Source organism: Triticum urartu, chromosome 4 (genome assembly GCF_003073215.2).
Source record: "Triticum urartu cultivar G1812 chromosome 4, Tu2.1, whole genome shotgun sequence".
NCBI classification, from domain to species: domain Eukaryota; kingdom Viridiplantae; phylum Streptophyta; class Magnoliopsida; order Poales; family Poaceae; genus Triticum; species Triticum urartu.
The window spans coordinates 186,791,697-186,816,450 of record NC_053025.1 but is presented as its reverse complement, the minus strand read 5'-3'; the positions used below and the strand labels follow the sequence as shown (position 1 = coordinate 186,816,450).

Sequence of the window (24,754 nt, the reverse complement as noted above, 5' to 3'; positions counted from 1 at the left end):
CGTATGATGGTATTTGCTTTTACTAGCTCAATGATCCATATTTGAATTGAGTGGACAATCTAAGTTTCGAGTTGGAGACATTGATTTTCAAAACGTGCACTTTTTTGCGTGCAAAACAAATAAATTCTCGACCATGATATCATAGTCGGCCGTACAAGAGCAGAGCACTTACAATTTCAGGCGCCAAAAGCTTTCAAACATCCCGCTCACATCGAAATATCTCGGGCCCAAAATTTTAGCCTTGCGATATTCCTGTTTTACCCCTGCCACATGAACAGAAAAGGGCTGCTTTGGTAACTCCATTGTTTTCCCCTCTCTGCCACCAACATTCTTATCTAGAGCCCCTCCCCTCCCCCTCCCTGCCCCCCCCAACCACAGCAAGCCACTGAATCTAGTCCCCCGCCGCAGTGGTGGACCTCACACCTCGCCGAATCTACCTTCCGCACCTTGGAACCCCCAACTGCCAACTCACCACTTCACCGGAGCTACTTCAGCGACTGGCTTGTCCACCGCTCTAGATCTCCTTGACCGCCATCATGGTCCACCGCACCGGATCTGCTTAACCGGCCCCCACGGCCACCATAGTGTAGGACCTTCACTGACTCCCTCGTCTGCCCCATCGCTGGCCCTTCATACAAGCCCTCGTCCACTGCAATAGATCCGCCTCACCGAAAGCACTATACCCCGCGCCCGTCGAAGCCTTCGTAGACCGCACCGGACCCACTCCACGGACGCCATATTCTACTCCACCGGCCCTGCTTTACTGATGCCGCAGCCTCATCAGGTTATTTTGATTTGTACTCCTTCGATTTTTCTCTTCTTTATCGTGCAACTATTCACTTACCACAGATGAGCTTTCTCGTATGTTGACAGGCGCCGCAACCGAAGCACCAGAGCCGCTTCAGCAACGGAGATAGCCATCCCAAACTCAACCGCAACACGAGCACCATCGACGATCCTAAGCTATCAAGTATGACAACGACACCCATACGCCACCGAGAATCAGGTACTATTATCCAACGGCTGGCGCCTACGTTCACTTTCTTAGCATAAGAACTGCACCTTTGGATTTCTTCAGGGCATCATTCAATTTTTCATGAGATGCGTTATTCTTCTTGCACTTGTAGGGCCATACTTCTGGCAGTGAACATGTTACATGTGCTAAATTACATACAAGTGCACATATAGTTAATATGCTTTAGTTTTGTCCTACGTATTACTGTACTTCCTAGATATCACTGCCTACTATTTTACTTCGTGCATGCTATATTTATGATAATGGTGTTGTTCTAATGCCACCCGTTGGTTCCATCAGACTGCTTCATGTTCTCTATGCTTAATTACACATCAGCAAACTAGCATGTGCTTCCGCTGCTTTTTGTTTGTTTTACCCTACATTTTCTGATACTAGCTATTAAATCACTACTCCGAGCCTTTGTTCATTAATTTTTTGTGTGTTCTTGATCTTCCCAAGTTGCATGACTAATTTGATGCTTCTATTAATTATGGAGCTGCCAACCCCATCAAGCAAAATATTTGTTCTTTTGGGGCTGGCACCTCGAACAAGCATAAAAATAGAGTGAAGCAGATATATTTTTGTGTAAGCACACACACTTCTTTCATTAGTTAGGTGAACCATTGATGATCAATTCGAACCAGTGCATGCAACTAAAATTAATTTTACCTAAAAAGAGGGTGCAGAATAAACTACAACGACTAGATTTGCAACCACAGGATGCTGACGATATCTTAAAAGAACATTGCAACAGCAGCAAGGCTTCACAGCAACATATGGTAAGCTAGTGTGTTTTAGTACATGTGAAATGTAATCAGTGTGGGCTGTTTTCTTGGCTTGTGCCCTCAACCTGTAATCCTACAGAATTACAAATAGTTCAGTTGTCTGCTTTGCTGTATTGCTTGATTCGAATACGTGTTTGTTACTTGTTAGGCTATACCTGAGTTGGCCAATATGTTAGTAGTGCCTTCTATACTATCGTAAAGAAATGTGTGCCTAGTTCATTTGAGTCCTTAACTTTTCCTCTAAACTTCATCACAAGACTGTCCTCATAGTTTATATGAGGTCACATTGTTAAGTGCTTTCTTAGATTATTTCAACTGCTTAGATGCCTTGGCAACTTAAATATAGCGGTGGTACACTCCCTTTCAACTAGGGATGTCAACTGGGTCCCATTTAATCCCGATTAAAGTCCACTAGTGGTATGAGAGTTCAAAAGAGTTTTTATTTTTTGAGGAAAATGAACTAGGGAGCTAGCAAAAACTAACAACATGGGACTGGCGGATGTCGTTTATTTGCCACTTACATCCCTAGTTTCATCTTACCATTTTAATTTCTTTTTGGCTGATGCTGCTTCAAACCATTTGAATATAGCTTGCCATGCTCGGCAATAATTTGTATGTCATTTACCATGTAAGCTTACTACCTGGATCATGCGATAACTATCTCTTACTTATGTCCAGCGGAAACCTTTCAGGATGTCGTTCACACTAGGACAGAATGTACAGCCCCAGAATCTATTTGTGGAAGCAGTGCGCCATCCATGTTACCAGATGGTAGCAGTTCAGATGCAACACCGCCGGAGAGCAGTCTGAGCACAAATATTATAGTTCTTGAGGCTCTACTAGAGGCAGAAAGAGATGGTGTGGCTGCCATGAATGACGTAATCTTGATCTTGAGGCTAGAAATTATGCAATTAGCTGCGCGCATTATGCAAGCAACCCAAGAATTGGAGGAAGTAAGAATTTTGCATTTGAAGACGCAGGAGGTCCTGCTGTTTCTGCTATCTGAAGCCCAGGGTAATCCCAGTTCTTCTTTAGATACCAGTTGAAATTGTCATTAGATTATTGTACTTGCATGTTGTGTCATGTCTCTGAATGGATTATGTTGTAAGACCCCCTATGTTGTCCATGTGTTGTAATGATCCGAATTTTTTAGGCGAGGTAATCCTCAGTACTTGTATGATTGACATAAGGTGAACTATTTTTCGTGTGAGCATATTGTATTGGATGAAATAACTATTTGACTCAAAGTGTATCCAACCTACTGAATTTGAAGATCACGGCATTTCTAAATCATAATCATATATAAAGGTGGAATAAATCTTTGTTATGGTTTTGAAGAAATAAATAACAAAACGTAGAATTATTAGTGGATATTCATAATCCAATAAAAATTGGCTTTGAATTTAGTTGCCAGGGCCCAGGGCAAACGTGAATGCTAATTCTACCAAGTTTTGAACAAAGCGGCTAAACACCCACTATCATTTGTGGGCTGCCCGAAGCAAGTGTTTGCAAGATGGAAATTACTGTCAACCCCTGACACTTGACATCCTTATCGACCGGATTTACACTGCTATTGATAGGGGTAGACTAGTAACTTCAATCAGATGTGACACGACCGCCTCTGAGCCCGTTCGTACATGGTGGGCGCCAAACGTGGGCGGCAAAACACATTTGATTCAAGCTCGTCTGAAAGACATGTGTCTCTCCCTCTATTTCCCCATTCATACATGGTGCGCGGCAAAACACCCTCTCCTCGCCCGAAATCGCTACCGGCAATTATTTGGGAGGTGCGAGATTACCGTCCTATCCCCAACCAACGTGATGTCTAAAATTTTAAATGGGGGATAAGTTCGTAACTTTCCCACATTTCTGACAAGCGCGTCCCAAAGTTTGAGATCCCCCCCCCTCCATTTCCCCATTCATACACCATCGGCACCATGACAACCTCCCCACTGCGGCCAGCCTCCTCCATCCGCCACCCCATCCTCCACCTTGTCGGAGCCGCTACCCCTACCCCATCGTCCACTACAAGAGATGGACGTCTCTCATCCACGGCGCCAGACCAGGGTCCTTTCATCGTGTCCTCTCGCTTCATCGGCGTTGTCATCCACCTTGTCGTTGTCGCTCCTACAACCGCCTCGTCCACGGCAATAGGATTTATTCCCCGACCCGGTCATCTGCCGTCTAAAGTCTTCTTCCCCGCCGCTGACAGCCATCGCACCTGCAGCACCCTCAACGTATCAGCAAGGGCCTACATGGCGTCACAAGAGCGGTGGTACTCCTCCATATGTGCTTAAATTATTGATCTCACCCGGAAAATAGATCATAAATTGTTTACTGTACTATTCTTGTCCGTACCAAATCGTAGTGGCTAGTTGAAAGCAAACATTGGTTGCGAAGTAGCTTTGTCCGGTTTGCACCTTCAGACCTGCCATGGCACAGTCACTATACGCGTAAAGCTTATGGTTTCCCCCCTTTATATTCACTACCATCATCGTAGGTGCTTCGTTTCATGCTAGCACTGCTCCTCAAGACCTCAACCCATCAAGCGAAACAACATGCCACTCATAATTCCAAACCTTAGGTGTTGAAATATGAATCTGATATGATGCTCATATCACTAAAACAGAGAATATTTAATTGGTCACCTAAGGTTACTATATTAGTTTTGAAAAGCATGTGTGCCACCCACTGGTCCAGCTAGTTCCATTTTCCTGATTTTACTCTTGATGCTTAAGGTTTTTCCCTTTTATCTACTCTACTATGATCTGCGTAGGTGATTTCTGTCGTACTAGCATTACTCCACCCTTCAAGCTAAACAACACAACACTCAAAATTCCAAAGCTTATTTGTTCAAATATGATTGTGATATGATACTGATATTAGTTAACAGACGCATTTAATTGGTTAGCTAAAGGTCCCGCTTGAGTTTCCAAATGCATGTCGCGACATATAGACAGACAGCAGAATTGCTCTTTGGCACTTGTTGACTGTACTTTCTTGTCCATACCAAATCTTAGTTGTTATTTCAAAGCAAACATCGGTTCCTAACTACCCTTTGCACGGTTTGCAGCTTCAGATCTGCCATCCCACTGCGACGGTCAACACTATACTCATCATGCTTACGGTTTCCCCATTTTATGATGACCACGATCAGCCTACGTGGTTTGTGTCGTGATAGCACTGCTCAACCCATCGAGCTAAACAAGCTTAGTTGTACAAATTCAAATATGATATTGTGCTGATATTAGTAAAACTGAGAGATGTTTAATTGGTCAGCTAAGTGTTCCTACTTTAGTTTCGAAATGCACGTGAGCCGCATATGGAGAGATCAGAAGAAATGGTATTTCTCTGTGCGCTCTAGTACATCATGAGTGGGCAACCGATATTGTATAAAAAGGCTTGTAATATCTTCAATCAGCGTGCTCTTCTGCTATTCTTTAAGATGATCCTCTTCTCTTCTTTAATAAATATGTTCCTTGTTGGGAAGAGTAGCAGAGACATTTGCGGTCGACTGGTCAGGTAGAGCTGTTCTCCCTTGGTATATTTTGAATCTATCAGGTCAGGTCGACTTGTTCTTCTTTACTATATGTTGAAGCTTTCATCTGTGAAGTATCATCACTTCTAGAGCTCTCATATTTTGAGTAGTAGGCCAGATTATATTAATGCACACACAAAATTACAGTATGCATGGCATCTCTCAGAAGAATTACACAGATAGCACAAAGGGGTTTACAGGGAGGCAGAATTGGATTAGAATCACTTCTGCATTACAAAGATAATCTCACTCGTTTTTATGTTTCATGCATGTCAGGTATTGAACATTATCAAAATGAATATGAGAATGGGCGCACGAGAGGAATATTGCTGAACAATCGACTGGCTAACAAACTTGGCATGATGGAGGATGGCCTATCTTATTCACCCATCAAGGTGCTTGATCTAACTTGGCAAGGTTATATTGTCCGCACATATTTTGCATCCGGCCTCTTGCATTACTTCTACTTTGTTACACCATCTACTTAGTTTAAGCATCATATATGAGTATATGCCATACCTATCCATTTTCTGTACCTATTCCATGTGTCGTCATACTATGTTTTTCCAGTCAAATGTTGTTCTTTCATAATAGATGTCGAAAAGGAAGAGGGTGAGTGCAGATCCTCAAGGAGTACAAACTAGGTATTTGGAAAAGGTAGTGATACATGTTAAATCAGATAGATTAGCAGCCATAGAAAACACATGCCCAACTGTACCACACTTTACCCCTACTCCACTGGCCAAACCCCTATTAGAACTGCTGAGAGCCCAGCATTAGGTACTGTCTATGATATTAATTCAAAATTTGAATTCCTAAATTTCTGCATGTGCCTTACCTTCTCTCTTGTATGAAAACTAATTTCGGATGAATCTCCTTGCTCAAAGGATCATAGGATCTCACAACAATACTGGGCTCTGCATTGCTCTTGTCAGTACCTCTTGCCCTTTGTCAGCATACTTACACTCATTGCTGTTTGATTATGTAGCATCACTATAAATGTTTACTTCTTTATCCTCCTTTTCCTGAAATTATAAGATCTATATTTACTCTTAGATAAATGTAGAATTAACACAATGGTTATGAAGTTTTGGATTGCTCATGTAAGTACATGTTGTCATGTACTCCCTCTGTATCGAATTAATTGTTGATCAATTGGATGTATTTAGAACTTAATAGTTCTAGATACATCCATTTTAACGACAAGTAATAACGGATGGTGGTGGTATTACTGTACTTGCATCGCGAGATAGTTGATTGTCTAGCATTACTCTGCATCTTATCTGCCCTGCCGTCCACTTTCTCCAAATTATCATATCTACATTTACTCTTGCCAAAATGTTGAATAAATCTAATGCCACTGCACACGTTGATGTATGCATTCCTCTTGTCAATACCTTTTGCCTTGTAACGCTGTACTTAATTAATTGCTATTTGATTATGTATCATTAGTATGCACCTGAGCTTCATTATCCTTTGTTTCTTCCAATATTACTTGATCTATATTTACCTTTGCAAAATGTAGAATAATGGCAATGCTTACAAAGAATTTTCTTTGGGGAATTTATTGAATTATCCTTCGATAAACATGGAGAAGGGCCTTGTCCAGCCCGTGTTAACATGTAATCTAAGTTCATCCTTGTCAGTGTCAAAATAGGCAGATCTCGGGGTAGGGGGTCGCGAGCTGTGGATTCTCAGATCAATGGTAACAGGAACGAAGGAGACGATGTTTTACCCAGGTTCGGGCCCTCTTGATAGAGGTAAAACCCTACGTCCTGCTCTTGTTTATATTGATCGAGTATCAAGTACAGAGTTGATCTATCGCGAGATCATATGTTGTGGTCTAAAACCTGAGGGTATGATGAATAATGTCATAATGATCTATTAACTAGCCTGGCCTTAGCTTATATAATGTACCGGAGGCCTAGGATAACAAGAGTCCTAGTCGAATACATTGGTGGAGAGGAGTCCTTGTCTTGATCATCAAGTCTTGTGGAATATTCCTTGAATGTGACATGGGCTGCCCGAAGTGGCCCATGAGTAAACTGCCATGGGGGTCCTCGGCCCGATCCACCTGGTCGGGAGATGACGTGGTGAGTACCCCTAGTCCAGGTCACCATCAGTAGCCCCCTGAACCGGTCTTCAAGTTGGGGACGCTCCTCAATTCTTTTGAACTGCTCTTCATCTTTGATCGTCGGTTTTGAAAACTGGTTCAACAAATCTTCCCATCTTCGATCTTGAGGATCGCCGAAGTGAGTCCGAAGAGTTTACACGTTGGGTATCAGAGGAGCCCCTTTAAGTTATCGGCCGTTATCAATGCCTTGTTATTTTTACGCCTAGCTCGGGTTTGAAGTGTTTCCCATGCGGCGGTGTCCTCTCGCGTCCGAGCTCCAACGCCGGACTGCATTCGAGGTATCTTTTGCAGCCGAGCACCAACGTCGGACCGCTTTCGAGCTTCAATGCCGGAATGTATCCGAGCTCCAACGCCGGAATGTATCCGAGGTGTCATAGATTACCTTGGACTTGAAAAAGTTAAAAGGGTTCAAATGAGCTTAATGTTAGAGATGCCCTCTATGGAGCCAGCCACTTGCAACCGAGCTTTATGCCAGACTGCTTCCGAGGCATCTTTTGCGGTCCAGCACCAACGCTAGACTGTATCCGGGGTGGTGCACCACCCCGACCATGGGCTGATTGTTATGAATTTGATTCCGAATTGTGCGATGTATTCTCTGCCGAGATGTATAGCAAGTAGCCCTCAAGGTGCATGTTGGCCTAATATCCGGGATGCCCCTGAAGGATAAAATCAAACCGCTGACCCTAGTAGCCCCCGAGACCCAGGTCGATTCATAAAATCAGCCTGAGGATCAATTCCCAGCTCGGCAGCATACTTAGGAATAGAAACACTTGTAATATATTAGAGGAAATAGTGATCGGCGGACGGGCCCTTGAGAGAGGGTTTTGAGAAGTCACCGTAATATATTAGATTGATGCCGGATAAGTCCTAGATGCTACCTATTGTTGTCCGAAGATGCATTTGTGCATAGTCCGGTCCAGCCAAACACTGAGAACTTTGAATTTCTGCATTGAATAGGCAATGCAGTACCCCCGAAGACACTAGTCGGGTGGCAACACAAGATCAGGGGATCGATGTGCCCCTTTAATATTAGTGAATGATAAGCCCGAAGCCCAGTAGCCCCCGAGCCTTAATGCGGGAACGTGTGGCCAAATTAAGGATCGATATCCAGAGTAAAAGCACAAATTATGTGTAATGATTCTATGTATCCAAGTAGTTTACATCATTAATGCTCACATATGCACTGTACAAAACTATGTTGACTGACCATCGGCTTCAACCTCCTCGGCCGAGTGATTGTCCTACTTTATAAAGCCATTATAAGGCCAATGTTTATGGAAAACATGGCAATCCGGCCATACGGTTTTATAAACAAACATATGCAGAGAGATATGAAACATCTTCCAAAAAAATCCCGCTATCGGTTCCTTTCTTTGGGTTGTCATGCTGATCATGATCATGAAACCTCACCTCCAATCAATGTGGGAGGAAAATATTGAGGATTTAGTTCGGGGAAATATCCCGAACTCTATGGTATTAATGAACCAAAATTTTCACTTCCGTCATTGCCGACCAATTATATCCATTAAGATCGCTAGCTTTCGGCTTCACCCAGTCTGAGGTACTAACTCGGATGACCCGATAGTAACAATGACATAGGTGCTCCCTTTACTGCCTAGACGAACAATCGGGAACATAGGGGTAAGCACAGGAGCCAGGCAACCCAGCTTGGCCAAAATCTTAAGTCAAATTGATGCATATTTATGGCTTTATAACAATGATTGCAGAAGGCAGCCCTCGTATATTAAATACAAACGCCGATCATATGTTTATTTTGACTCCATTGCGACCGTTTATCAGTTTAAAGTGGCCCATCGTCGGCTTCCACCCCCTTGTAGATGCTACGCAGGGTGTTTTCATGATAACAAAACAACCCTTAGCTGATGTCTCGGTGCCCGAAGGCAGTTGTGTTAGCAGAAATGAGGCAATCAGATATGCGGGCTTTATAACTTTCACTTAGTCATATGAGCTTAAAGTTGGGAGGCTAGTAAGTAGCCCTCGGTTAGTGTTCGACGACAGTCGACGTCAAGCCGTAAACACTTCGGCCAATGTTATGAACGTCGTCATTTAACATGGGGTGACCTCTACCGATCTTATAGTTTAATATAGTCATCGGATCGCTGACTAGTTTACGCTTATTGTGACAGTCAGTTTTTGGTTTTCTCCACTGAGGCGCTTAACCATGCTAGCTGGAAGCACAATCACAGTGGTTCTTCCTTTGCACACCTAGCCGAACAAAGCGTAACGTAGGAGGCAAGCACAGGAGCCGGGAAACCCAACTATTGATCGAAGACACAATTCGAAACTAATGCATATAAAGAAATATGCGAGAACATTTTGTCGAGGACTCCTCGGAGTACCTTGGCTTTTGGTGGGTTCGGTGAGGGAGTCCTGGACTAAGGGGTCCTCGGGCTTCCGGCCTGTTATCTATGGGCCGGACTGATGGGTTGTGAGGATATGAAGACCGAAGACTATACCCATGTCCGGATAGGACTCTCCTTGGCGTGGAAGGCAAGCTAGTCAAACAACAATGAATATTCCATCTTATGTAACCGACTCTATGTAACCCTAGATCCCCCCGGTGTCTATATAAACCGGAGGGGTGTAGTACGGAAAGGATATACTCAATACCTTAGTCATACAGGCTAGTCTTCTAGGGTTTAGCCATTACGATCTCGTGGTAGATCAACTCTTGTAATACTCATATTCATCAATATCAATCAAGCAGGACGTAGGGTATTACCTCCATCAAGAGGGCCCGAACCTGGGTAAAACTTCATGTCCCCTGTCTCCTGTTACCATCAACCTTAGACGCACAGTTCCGGACCCCCTACCCGAGATCCGCCGGTTTTGACACCAACATTGGTGCTTTCATTGAGAGTTCCTATTTGTTGTCGCTGAAAGGTTTGATGGCCCCTTCAATCGTCAATAATGACACTGTCTACGGAGAAACTATCCTCCTTGGGAAGATCTTCGTGTTCGGCGGCTTCGCACTGCGGGCCAACTCGGTTGGCCATCTGGAGCAGATCGAAAGCTAGGCCCCTGGCCATTAGGTCAGATTCGGGAGCTTGAACTATGTCGAGGACATCCGTGGAGACTTGATCTTCGCCGGATTTGATTCCGCGGTGGCCGCTCCCAGTCACCCCGATGATCATGATCTAAATCTGTCATCGGGCCGCATCTAGGAGATCGCTCATGTAACCGCTCTGGACCTAGAGCCGGAGCAGGCCGCGCCATCCAGAGATGGAAGGATTAACCCCACCTTGGAGACCGCAAATTCCACGGCGTTGGAGCCGTACATGGACCTGGTCTCACACGAGGCCCATGCCACCGGAACATCGGACTCGCCTTCGGCCGCAGGTTCCGAACCGCGCGAGCCCGCGGACGCCGAGCTTGATCATTTATCGACCTTCAAATTCAGTGCCTCAGACATCTTCCAGCACTCGCCTTTGGGCAATATGCTGAACTCATTAAAAAACCTGTCCTTGGCGGAGGACCCACAGCCGAACTATATCCGGCTCGAACTAGGGGCTAACGATGGAGAATTTTACATCCCACCCGCCACCCACTTTATAGCCACGATCGAGGATTTGACCGACGAACTTGATTACGACCCCGAGGACATCGACGGTATGGACGGCAATGGCAGAGAAGAGGAGGCCCAGAACCCGCCGTTCACCGGACGCTGGACAGCCACTTCCTCGTATGACGTATACATGGTGGATGCACCAAAGGAGCACAGCGGCGACGATAAGGAAGACCCAGTTGAGGATAAACCTTCCGAAATACAGTCCAAGCGCCGTTGTCAGCCGCGCCGCTCTAAGTCACGCCGCAGTAAAGACAGCAACACCGGCACAGGAGAAGATGACACTCCGGAAGGTGCCGAAGACAACGAAGACCCCGTCGATAAAGCAAATGAACAAGATGAACGGGAAGATGAGCAGGTTAGCCCTGTTAAACAGGCCAAGCAGGAAGATTCGGAGGACGATAATTACCTCCCGCTCTGCGAAGATGAGGTGAGCCTCGGCACCGAAGATTTCATCGTGTCCGAGGAACCTCTCGGGCAGGAGCGCTTGAAGCGCCAGCTACTCGCCACGGCAAGGAGACTGAAAAAGTAGTAGCGGCAGCTTCAAGCTGATCAGGATCTGCTCAATGATAAATGGACGGATGTCCTAGCAGCCGAAGAATACGGACTCAAGCGCCCGACCAAAAGCTACCCAAAGCGCAAATTGCTACCTCAGTTTGACGAGGAGGCTCTGAAGTACATACCACCATCACACAATACGGTCTATCGACCACCACGTGGTTGGGACAAAACGGAAACTCATGCCGAACACCATCCCGCCCCACCTCATCACTCAGGTAGAGGTAAATTAGCCCACGGCCATACATATGACCTCCGGCAGACACTGAACAGTAAAGCAGGACACGCCAGATCAATCTACGGATCACGAGCACACGCCTCGACACGCGAAAACGGCCACCTGTTCGGACCTAACAAACCCAGTCATGGGCGGGCTGAATACCGTAGACGGACTCTATCAGATCCGCGCCATGATACGGCCCGATACAGAGGCCCCGCACATCCTCATTGCTTCAGTGATGAGCTCCTGGATCACGAATTCCCAGAAGGATTCAAGCCCGTGAACATCGAATCATATGACGGAACCACAGACCCCACGGTATGGATCGAGGACTTCATTCTCCACATCGATATGGCCCGCGGAGATGCCCTCCACACCATAAAATACCTCCCTCTAAAAATCAAGGGGCCAGCTCGGCATTGGCTAAACAGTCTGCCTGAAAATTCCATTGGCAGCTGGGAGGACTGACGTCTACTACACAACCTTCATTCTCCAAGTGCATAGGTTTGTAGGACAGTAGCAATTTTCCCTCAAGTGGATGATCTAAGGTTTATCAATCCGTAGGAGGCATAGGATGAAGATGGTCTCTCTCAAGCAACCCTGCAACCAAATAACAAAGAGTCTCTTGTGTCCCCAACACACCCAATACAATGGTAAATTGTATAGGTGCACTAGTTCGGTGAAGAGATGGTGATACAAGTAGTAAATGGATGGTAGATAAAGGTTTTTGTAATCTGAAATTATAAAAACAGCAAGGCAACTAATGGTAAAAGTGAGGACAAACGGTATTGCAATGCTAGGAAACAAGGCCTAGGGTTCATACTTTCACTAGTGCAAGTTCTCTCAACAATAATAACATAATTGGATCACATAACTATCCCTCAACATGCAACAAAGAGTCACTCCAAAGTCACTAATAGCGGAGAACGAAAGAAGAGATTATGGTAGGGTACGAAACCACCTCAAAGTTATTCTTTCAAATAAATCCGTTGGGCTATTCCTTTAAGTGTCACAAACAGCCCTAGAGTTCATACTAGAATAAAACCTTAAGACACAAAATCAACCAAAACCCTAATGTCACCTAGATACTCCAATGTCACCTCAAGTATCCGTGGGTATTATTATATGATATGCATCACACAATCTCAGATTCATCTATTCAACCAACACATAGAACCTCAAAGAGTGCCCCAAAGTTTCTACCAGAGAGTCAAGACGAAAACGTGTGCCAACCCCTATGCATAGATTCCCAAGGACACGGAACCCGCAAGTTGATCACCACAACATACATCAAGTGGATCAATAGAATACCCCATTGTCACCACAGGTATCCCACGCAAGACATACATCAAGTGTTCTCAAATCCTTAAAGACTCAATTCGATAAGATAACTTCAAAGGGAAAACTCAATCCATTACAAGAGAGTAGAGGGGGAGAAACATCATAAGATCCAACTATAATAGCAAAGCTCGCGATACAACAAGATCGTCCCACCTCAAGAACACGAGAGAGAGAGAGAGAGATCAAACACATAGCTACTGGTACATATGCTCAGCCCCGAGGGAGAACTACTCCCTCCTCGTCATGGAGAGCACCGGGATGATGAAGATGGCCACCAGAGAGGGATTCCCCCTCCGGCAGGGTGCCGAAACGGGTCTAGATTGGTTTTCGGTGGCTCGGAGGCTTCTGGCGGCGGAACTCCCGATCTACTCTGCTCCTCGATCATTTTAGGGTATATGGATATATATAGGCGGAAGAAATACGTCAGGGGAGCCACGAGGGGCCCACGAGGGTGGAGGGCGCGCCCCCTACCTCGTGGGTCCCTCGTTTCTTTCTTGACGTGCACTCCAAGTCTATCGGGTACCTTTCCTTCCAAAAATAATTTCTCCAGAAGGATTCATTCCGTTTCGACTCCGTTTGTTATTCCTTTTTTCGAAACACTAAAACAAGGGAAAAACAGGAACTGGCACTAGGCTCTGGGTCAATAGGTTAGTCCCAAAAAATAATATAAAAGTGGATAATAAAGCCCAATAATGTCCAAAATACAAGATAATATAGCATGGAGCAATAAAAATTATAGATACGTTGGAGACATATCAGTATCCCCAATCTTAATTCCTGCTCGTCCTCGAGTAGGTAAATGATAAAAACAGAATTTTTGATGCGGAGTGCTACTTCACATAATTTCAATGTGATTCTTCTTAATTGTGGTATGAATATTCAGATCCATAAGATTCAGGACAAAAGTTTAATATTGACATAAAAATAATAATACTTCAAGCATATGAACTAAGAAATTATGTCTTCTCAAAATAACATGGCCAAAGAAAGTTCATCCCTACAAAATCATATAGTTTAGTCATGCTACATTTTCGTCACACAAGAATGCTCTCATCATGCACAATCCCGATGACAAGCCAAGCAATTGTTTCATACTTTACTAATCTCAAACCTATAAACTTTCACGCAATATATGAGCGCGAGCCATGGACATAACACTATGGGTGGAATAGAATATGATGATGGGGGTTATGTGGAGAAGACAAAAAAGGAGAAAGTCTCACATCAATGAGGCTAATAAATGGGCTATGGAGATGCCCATCAATTGATGTTAATGCAAGGAGTAGGGATTGCCATGCAACGGATGCACTAGAGCTATAAATGTATGAAAGCTCAACAAAAGAAACTAAGTGGGTGTGCATCCAACTTGCTTGCTCACGAAGACCTAGGGCACTTGAGGTGGCACATTGTTGGAATATACAAGCCAAGTTCAATAATGAAAATTTTCCACTAGTATATGAAAGTGACAAAACAAGAGACTCTCTATCATGAGGATTATGGTGCTACTTTGAAGCACAAGTGTGGCAAAGGATAGTAGCATTGTCCCTTCTCTCTTTTTCTCTCATTTTTTTTGGGCCTTCCCTTTTTTATGGCTTTTATCTCTTTTTTTTATTCCTCACTTGGGACAATGCTCTAGAAAATGATGATCATCACACCTCTATTTATTTACAACTCAATGATTACAACTCGATACTAGAACAAGATATGACTCTATATGAATGCCTCCGGCGGTGTACCGGGATTGCAATGAATCAAGAGCGACGTGTATAAAAAATTATGAACGGTGGCTTTGCCACAAATACGATGTCAACTACATGATCATGCAAAGCAATATGACAATGATGATGTGTGTCATAATAAATGGAACGGTGGAAAGTTACATGGCAATATATCTCGGAATGGCTATGGAAATGCCATAATAGTTAGGTATGGTGGTTGTTTTGAGGAAGATATAAGGAGGTTTATGTGTGACAGAGCGTATCATATCACGGGGTTTTGATGCACCGGCGAAGTTTGCACCAACTCTCAATGTGAGAAAGGGCAATGCACGGTACCGAAGAGGCTAGCAACGATGGAAGTGTAAGAGTGCGTATAATCCATGGACTCAACATTAGTCATAAAGAACTCACATACTTATTGAAAAAATCTACAAGTCATCAAAAACCAAGCATTACGCGCATGCTCCTAGGGGGATAGATTGGTAGGAAAAGATCATCGCTCGTCCCAGACCGCCACTCATAAGGAGGACAATGAAATAACACCTCATGATTCAAATTTGTTACATAAAGTTTACCATACGTGCATGCTAAGGGACTGGTAAACTTCAACACAGGTATTCCTCAAATTCACAACTACTCAACTACCACAACTTTGATATAACTATCTCCATATCTCAAAACAATCATCAAGCATCAAACTTCTCTTAGTATTCAAAACACTCATAAGAAAGTTTTTACTAATCTTGAATACCTAGCATATTAGGATTATTTAAGAAAATTACCACGCTATTTAGGACTCTCAAAATAATCTAAGTGAAGCATGAGAGTTCATCTATTTCTTCAAAATAAAACTACCACCATGCTCTAAAAGATATAAGTGAAGTACTAGAGCAAACAACAAACTACTCCGAAAGATATAAGTGAAGATCAATGAGTAGTTGAATAATTATGCAACTATGTGAACACCCTCTAACATTTAAAATTTAAGATCTTGGTATTTTATTCAAACAGCAAGCAAAACACAATGAAAATACAATGACGCTCCAAGCAGAACACATATCATGTGGCGAATAAAAATATAGCTCCAAGTAAAGTTACCGACTAACGAAGACGAAAGAGGGAATGCCTTCCGGGGAATCCCCAAGCTTAGGCTTTTGGTTGTCCTTGATTATCTTGGGGTGCCATGGGCATCCCCAAGCTTAGGCTCTTGCCACTTCTTATTCCATATTCCATCGAATCTTTACCCAAAACTTGAAAACTTCACAACACAAAACGTAACAGAAAACTCGTAAGCTCCATTAGTATAAGAAAATAAATCACCACTTAGGTACTGTTGTGAACTCATTCTGAATTCATATTGGTGTAATATCTATTGTATTCCAACTAATCTATGGTTCATACCCTCCGATACTACTCATAGATTCATCAAAATAAGCAAACAACACATCGAAAACAGAATCTTCTTCTACACAACCTTCTTCTTGTAGACGTTGTTGGGCCTCCAAGTGCAGAGGTTTGTAGGACAGTACCAAATTTCCCTCAAGTGGATGACCTAAGGTTTATCAATCCGTAGGAGGTGTAGGATGAAGATGGTCTCTCTCAAGCAACCCTGCAACCAAATAACAAAGAGTCTCTTGTGTCCCCAACACACCCAATACAATGGTAAATTGTATAGGTGCACTAGTTCGGCGAAGAGATGGTGATACAAGTAGTATATGGATGGTAGATAAAGGTTTTTGTAATCTGAAATTGTAAAAACAGAAAGGTAACTAATGGTAAAAGTGAGCACAAACGGTATTGCAATGCTAGGAAACAAGGCCTAGGGTTCATACTTTCACTAGTGCAAATTCTCTCAACAATAATAACATAATTGGATGACATAACTATCCCTCAACATGCAACAAAGAGTCACTCCAAAGTCACTAATAGCGGAGAACGAACAAAGAGATTATGGTAGGGTATGAAACCACCTCAAAGTTATTCTTTCCAATCAATCCGTTAGGCTATTCCTATCAGTGTAACAAACAGCCGTAGAGTTCGTACTAGAATAACACCTTTAGACACAAATCAACCAAAACCCTAATGTCACCTAGATACTCCAATGTCACCTCAGGTATCCGTGGGTATGATTATATGATATGCATTACACAATCTCAGATTCATCTATTCAACCAACACATACAACCTCAAAGAGTGCCCCAAAGTTTCTACCGGAGAGTCAAGAAGAAAACGTGTGCCAACCCCTATGCATAGATTCCCAAGGTCACGGAACCCGCAAGTTGATCACCAAACCATACATCAAGTGGATCAATAGAATACCCCATTTTCACCACAGGTATCCCACGCAAGATATACATCAAGTGTTCTCAAATCCTTAAAGACTCAATCCGATAAGATAACTTCAAAGGGAAAACTCAATCCATTACAAGAGAGTAGACGGGGAGAAACATCATAAGATCCAACTATAATAGAAAAGCTCGCGGTACATCAAGATCGTACCACCTCAAGAACACGAGAGAGATAGATCAAACACATAGCTACTGGTACATACCCTCAGCCCCGAGGGAGAACTACTCCCTCCTCGTCATGGAGAGCACCGGGATGATGAAGATGGCCACCGGAGAGGGATTCCCCCTCCGGCAGGGTGCCGGAACGGGTCTAGATTGTTTTTTGTTGGCTACGGAGGCTTCTGACGGCGGAACTCCCGATCTATTCTGCTCCTTGATCGTTTTAGGGTATATGGATATATATATATATATAGGCGGAAGAAATACGTCAGGGGAGCCACGAGGGGCCCACGAGGGTGGAGGGCATGCCCCCCTACCTCGTGGCTCCCTCGTTTTTTTCCTGACGTGCACTCCAAGTCTATCGGGTAGCTTTCCTTCCAAAAATAACTTCTCCAGAAGGTTTCATTCCGTTTCGACTCCGTTTGATTTTCCTTTTCTTCGAAACACTAAAACAAGGGAAAAAACAGGAACTGGCACTGGGCTCTGGGTTAATAGGTTAGTCCCAAAAATAATATAAAAGTGGGTAATAAAGCCCAATAATGTCCAAAACAGAAGATAATATAGCATGGAGCAATAAAAAATTATAGATATGTTGGAGACGTATCAAGGACTTGGAAGAGGCTTTCCTTGATAACTTCCAAGGTACATACATTCGACCTCCGGATGCTGATGACTTAAGCCATATAGTTCAACAGCCCAGAGAGTCCGCCAGGAAATTCTGGACAAGGTTCTTAACTAAAAAGAACCAAATTGTCGAATGTACGGACGTCGAAGCTCTAGCAGCTTTTAAGCATAGCATCCGCGACGAATGGCTCGCTCGCCAACTTGGCCAAGAAAAGCCAAAATCCATAGCAGCCCTCACGGCACTCATGACTCGCTTTTGTGCGGGAGAGGACAGTTGGTTGGCCCGTAGCAAAAACAATGCAAGCGACGCCGGCACCCCTGAAGTTAAAAGCAACAAAGACAAGTCTCAACGCAATAGATACAAGCGCTGAAAAAACAGTGACAACACCGATGATACGGCGGTCAACGCCGGATTCAGCAACTCTAAGTCCGGTCAGTGGAAGAAGTCGTTCCAAAAGAACAATTCGGGCCCATCCATCTTGAACCGCATACTTGGTCGTTCGTGATAGATTCACCGCACCCCCGACAAGCCTCCTAATCATACAAATAGAGAGTGCTGGGTTTTCAAACAGGCCGGCAAATTAAACGCCGAGAATAGGGAAAAGGGATCGCAAAGCGAGGACGATGACGAAGAGCCACGACAACCGAACACAGGGGTGCAAAATAATTTTTCCCCTCTGGTCAAAACGGTGAACATGATATATGCTACCCACATCCCGAAGAGGGAGCGCAACCGTGCGCTCAGGGACGTCTATGCGATAGAGCCAGTCGCCCCAAAATTCAATCCATGGTCGTCATGCCCGATAACTTTTGATCGCCGGGATCACCCGACCAGTATCCATCATGGAGGCTCTGCAGCACTGGTCTTAGACCCTATAATTGATGGGTTCCACCTGACTTGTGTCCTCATGGACGGCGGTAGCAGCCTCAATCTTCTTTATCAGGATACATTGCAAAAAATGGGCATTAACCCATCAAGGATCAAGCCTACAAAGACTACCTTTAAAGGAGTCATACCAGGCATAGAGGCCCGTTGTACGGGCTCAATCACATTAGAGGTTGTCTTCGGATCTCCAGACAACTTCTGAAGCGAGGAGTTAGTCTTCGTTATCGTCCCATTCCGTAGCGGCTATCATGCACTGCTCGGACGAACTGTGTTTGCTTGATTCAACGCAGTGCCACACTATGCTTATCTCAAGCTCAAGATGCCCGGCCCACGCGGCGTCATAACAATCAATGGCAATACGGAACGCTCTCTTTGTACAGAAGAGCACACAGCTGCCCTAGCAGCAGAAATACAAAGCGGCCTTCTCAAGCAGAACCTTCATTCGGCTGCCGAGCCCTCGGACACCCTTAAGAGGGTCCGGACTACTTTGCAGCAGGAGAGCTCGGCTCGTCAGGAGCTTGACTAGCAATTTGGTCTCCATCTCAATCCCAATCAAGCGGTGGCCTGCATGCCGCGCATACATAACTACGCACTCAAAATTCCATGGGCATCGACGGAGGCATTGCTAGCTTGTGATCCATGGAACGGCTCAACCGACATCGGATACACACATACTTTCACTTTTGCTTGTTTTATTTTAGGTTTTAATCCCACAGACCCCAACGGTGGTCCAGTTATCGGTACTCTTGAAGGATAAACACACCAAGATGGCGAGGAGCGCAGACATACAGGGACTTTTTAGGTGATTCCGTTAACGATAACTCTACCTATCTTCCAGGACCCACATGCAGCTCTTCCCTGGTTTCGGCATGTTAAATAGCATGTTGATTATTGCACTACTTGTATCAATGCGCCTTGACGTACTAATTACATTATAGTGAAAACAGTTTGTAGCTGGAGCTATAGGACCCCAGCTTTTTACCTTTACATATTTTTTGTTTCCTTTCTCTCTTTTCTTTATTTTTTCAATTTCCCTGTGGATAACCCCATCAGGTAGCACCCGTACACTTTGGTATGTTTTGATGTTTGCCAGGGGCTTCATAGCACCCCGCATTACGGCAACAAAAGTCCGAACACTTCTTATACGTATAGTTCGGCACCCCGAATTTAGCATTATATGCATTGGCTCCGAATCATGTATTTGGTCAATAGTTGGGTTGCCCGGCTCCTATGCTTGCCATCCTACGTTCTGCTACATCGGCTAGGGTAGTAAAGAGAGAACTACTGCGATTGTGCCCTAGTCTAAACCGGATGAGCACCTTAGTAGAGAAACCCGAAAATTGACAGTCATGATGCAGCGAGAGCCGGTCAGCTGTTCGGAGGTCCCAAATCGTTGGAGGTTTTTCCGCATTTCATGAAGGTTCGGTACTTCCCGATCACACGCTGACAGCACCCTGGTTCGTATACCAGGGGCTGCGCCTATGTTTTATTATAAAACTCCTATGGCTAAGTGAGGGTGTTCAAGCCGTATAGTCTGGTTGCCTGGTTCGTCGCGCTAAAAAAATCCTTGAAGGACCATATAACTGGATCGAGATTATTTACATACCATCCTGAACACCTCCATACTACCTACGTGAGGGCAGAAGCCGACGACTGGCCAACCCTCAGATTTCATACAACACGGCCGCACAGGAGGATACAATTAAAACATAATAAAAATTATATTACAAAGCGGATTTGTTTTCATCATACAAGGCAAAATATGAATGTATTCATTCAAGAATAACATCCTTCCCCCACTTCGTTGCTATAAGTCGAGATCCCTCCAGGACATCCACAAACTATTGCTCGGGTGTGTCGTGCTCCTTGCCCTCCGGTGGCCCTCGAGCCACCTCGACGGCATCCATCTTCTCCCACCACATCTTGCAACGAGCGAAGGCCATGCGGGCACCCTCGATGCAGACTGATCGCTTGACGATGTCTAGCCGTGGACAAGCCTCCACCACCCGCTTCACGAGGCCAAAATAACTGCTAGTTATAGCTTCAGCTGGCCATAGTATGATTATTAAATCCTTCATGGCCAGTCCGGCCATCCTGTGCAGCTCGACCAACTGTTTCAGTTGATCCGCAAAGGCCACTAGATGTTCTGGCACAGCATACTACGACCAGAATAGCTTCTCCGGAGAATCCCCTTCCTTGGCTCGGAAGAACTTCGTAGCATCGGATACACTGCGTGGAAGATCCACAAAAGCCCCTAGGCAACTCCGAATCTAGGTTAGTAAAAGGTATTTCCTCTCCGCATACATGCTTTTCATGTTAAATGCCTTACCCGCTGTGATCTTCTTCGCCTCCTGGATCTCCCGGAGAGCGTCCCCGGCCTCATTCCATGCGGCCTCCGCGCTCTGACGAGCTTTGGTAAGTTCAGCCTATCGAGCCGATGCCTCGCGCTCCAAGGCTTCACCATGTCATGGAGCTCCTGCTGGACCCGGGCCTTGAGCTTCCTACGGGCGGCTTGCTGTTGGATAGCCTTCCCCTCGGCTTCGGCCAGGGCCATTCTCAGGGCCTCGACCTCGGTCGTCGCTTCTATACAAATCATGGCATTTTGGTCATCGCATGTCATTTTCTTCTTTTTGAATATATAACAGATTATTGCTTACCTTGCTTCTTCTCGAGCTGCCAGTTCACTTGGCTCAGCTCTCCCTCGGCCTCGGCCAGTTTCTACTTCAGTCCGGAGACTTCGGCAGTATGCGAGGCCGCGGCCAGCAATGATGCATGTAGTTAGGAAAAATTTAGTTAGTTTCCTGACGTCGGAGATTGATCCTTTGTCTGGTTTTTTCTTTCCGAACATGGGACAGTGTCTCAGGGGCTACTATGTACATTGGGATTCTCTCATGTTGGCATCACTTACCTCAAAACCTATCAGCAGGTTGCCGCAGGCCTCGGTTAGTCCGCTCTTGGCGGACTGAACTTTTTCAATCATCGTGCCCATGAGGACACGGTGCTCATCCATAATGGAATGCCTCGCAGCGCTCCCAGTAGATTGTCCGGTGCCCCTGGTTGGACAGGGGCCACCGGCAGAACAGGCATCCCCCTTCTTTCGAAGGAGGGTGCGTGCTGGATTCTGGAGCCGCCTCGGTCTCCGGAATTGAGTCCGGTTGAGGGCCGAATTGTATACAGTCCTCCCCGCTAGTCTCCGGGGGGATTGGTTCCCCTTGGTGTCCGGCGACGGGGGTTACGCCTTTGGGCGCCTCCTGAGCCTCTCCCCCGCCAGGAACAGTCCTTCGGGACAACACCTCTGCATCATCCTTGTTCTTAGGGGAGTGTGTGGGTGGCGGGGAGTCGCTGGCCATCGCCTTGGAATCCAGCGAGCCTCCTAACGAGGATCGCGGAGGGCTATTGTCGGCCGGACTACAATAACATAATCAATTGTCTCAGCACAATAAAGAGGGGAAACTTCATGGGCAGATAAGGTGCTAGTACTTACGATGCGGCCCGAGACTTAGGGCGGGGGCGTCTCTCCAGACTGTCCTCGACGTCCCATGCGGAGTTATCCGCGAGGGAGCCCTTCCCCCTTTTGGGCGCCTCCGCCTCCAGAGTTGCGGAGGCTGCCCTCTTCTTCCTCCCCCGATCAGGGGGAGAGTCGCTCTCCTCCTCCTCATCCATGTTGTCTTAAGTGGCAGGGGAATGGGCCTAGTCTTCGGACGTCGCGTCCGAGGTACCCTTGTGCCGGAGGCCGCTCCGGGCCCCCTTGGCCTTCCCTCTAGCCTTCTTCTCTGGTGTCTTATAAGGTGCTGGCTCCAGCATCTTTGCTAAGCACGGGATGACTGGCTCCTCTGGTAAGGGAGCCGGACACTGCATCTGCTTCGCCTTCTCCAACCAGTACTGGAAAAGCAATGGTAATGGAAGCTTAGATATCATCCTTGAAACAAGCAAGTAAGGGATGTGTTGAAAACAACATACCTCATTGGGAGGGTGATTTATGTCGTGATCCCGGTCCGAGCCAGTGGCCGGCGGTATCTCGTTTCCCTTGAAAAGCAACTTCTAGGCATCTTCGTGAGTCATTTCAAAAAGCCTCACCAGGCTATGGTGTTTCTTCAGGTTGAAATCCCATAGAGGGCGGCTTCGGCTCTGGCAGGGGAAGGATTCGACACACCAACATCACTTGGATTATGTCGACAAGCTTGATGTCCTTATCGATCATCCTCTGGATACGCGTTTGCAGTGCAATCAGCTTGTCCGACGAACACCAGTTTGGGCTCTTCTCGACCCAGGAGGTGAGCCGCATGGGGGCGCCGGAATTGAATTCGACAGCCACGGCCCAGGTGGCATCGCGGGGTTCGGTGATGTAGAACCATGGCTTCTACCATTCCTTGACAGATTCCACGAATGTGCCTTTTGGCCAAGAGACATTGGTGAGCTTGCTCACCATGGCGCCACCGCACTCTGCGTGTTGTCCGTCCACCACCTTGGGCTTCACATTGAAGGTTTTGAGCCACATCCCGAAGTGGGGGTGGATGCGGAGGAAGGCCTCGCACACGACGATAAACACTGAGATATTGAGGAAGGAGTTCGGGGATAGATCGTGGAAATCTATCCCATAGTAGAACATTAACCCGCGAACGAAGGGGTGGAGTGGAAACCCTAGACCGCGGAGGAAATGAGGGATAAACACTACCCTCTCGTTGGGCTTCGGTGTGGGGATGATTTGTCCCTGGGCTGGGAGACGATGGGTGATTTCCTTCGCCAGGTACCTGGCCGCCCGAAGCTCGGTGATGTCCTCCTGCTTAACAGAGGAGGCCATCCATTTCCCTTGACCTCCAGATCCGGACATGGTTGAGTGCTTCCTCGAGATAGGGAAATGAGAGCTTGGGCATTGGAGCTCAAGAGTGGAGAGGCAGGAAGAAAGCGTGGGAGAAGAAAGGGGAATCTTATCTCCTTATAAGGGCGGTGAATATCGAACCCCCCTGTCACACCCTAGCTAGTTCAAGCATTAGAGTGTGCATCATGTTTATTTTCCTCTTAAATTTGAAATGGGGATGACAGAACCCCCAACCCCCTGGAAACAACTAGGGTTTACTAAAATTATTTTCAATGAACCTGAAATGCCCTTCTAAAAAGTTCACCCTCTTTGTCTTGGGTTAGAACCTCTGGCAAAATTGGTGCACAATTTTCTAGGTCAACAGAAGGTCATTGAATTAAACCATAAGTATTTGAATTTGGGCATTTAAATGCTATAAAATATTTTAAATGCTCAAATAATTCTGGAAATAAATGTTTGCTGTTGGAAATAATCTAAACAGAGCCCACAGTTATTTTCGGGATTTTTGGAAACGTTTTAGTATTTTAAATAAAGCCCAACAGTTGCAGTTAAATAAAAAAATAGAAACAAATTAAAAAAAAGGAGAGAGGGAAGCCACCTGGGCCTTACCTGTGCTGGCCAGCCCACCTGGCTCGGCCCAGCCGACTGGCCCTGCCAGTCGTCGTCCTCCTCCCGCAAGAATGACGCGGAGCGCGTTGCTGGCGCCCGCGGCCACACGCCGGCCACCTCCTGCTTCTGCCGACGCATGTAGACGTCCAGAGATGCCACGCGACCCCCACGTCCCCTCTCATCCTCTCGCACTCTCCCCCTCGTCTCCCTCACACTCTCCCGCGATGGCCGAGCGCGTCCCTCGCCGCCGATCGCCGTAGTTGCCACCAGAGCCACTCCCTCGCCCCTCCGACGAGCCCAATTGCTCGGCCTCGTCACCCTGGACCTCTCCGTCGACCCACGCAAGCTCGGACGACCCCAAGACGACGTGGTGCCCTTCTTCCTCGTCCACGGCCGCCGGACGCCGTCGTTCGA

The 24,754-nt window shown here is 45.8% G+C and overlaps 1 pseudogene; it reads right to left on the bottom strand.

Moving 5' to 3' along the window:
- Positions 1 to 21,922, bottom strand: part of LOC125554680 — a 44,083-nt pseudogene extending 22,161 nt beyond the window's left edge.
- Positions 21,923 to 24,754: the final 2,832 nt, after the last annotated feature.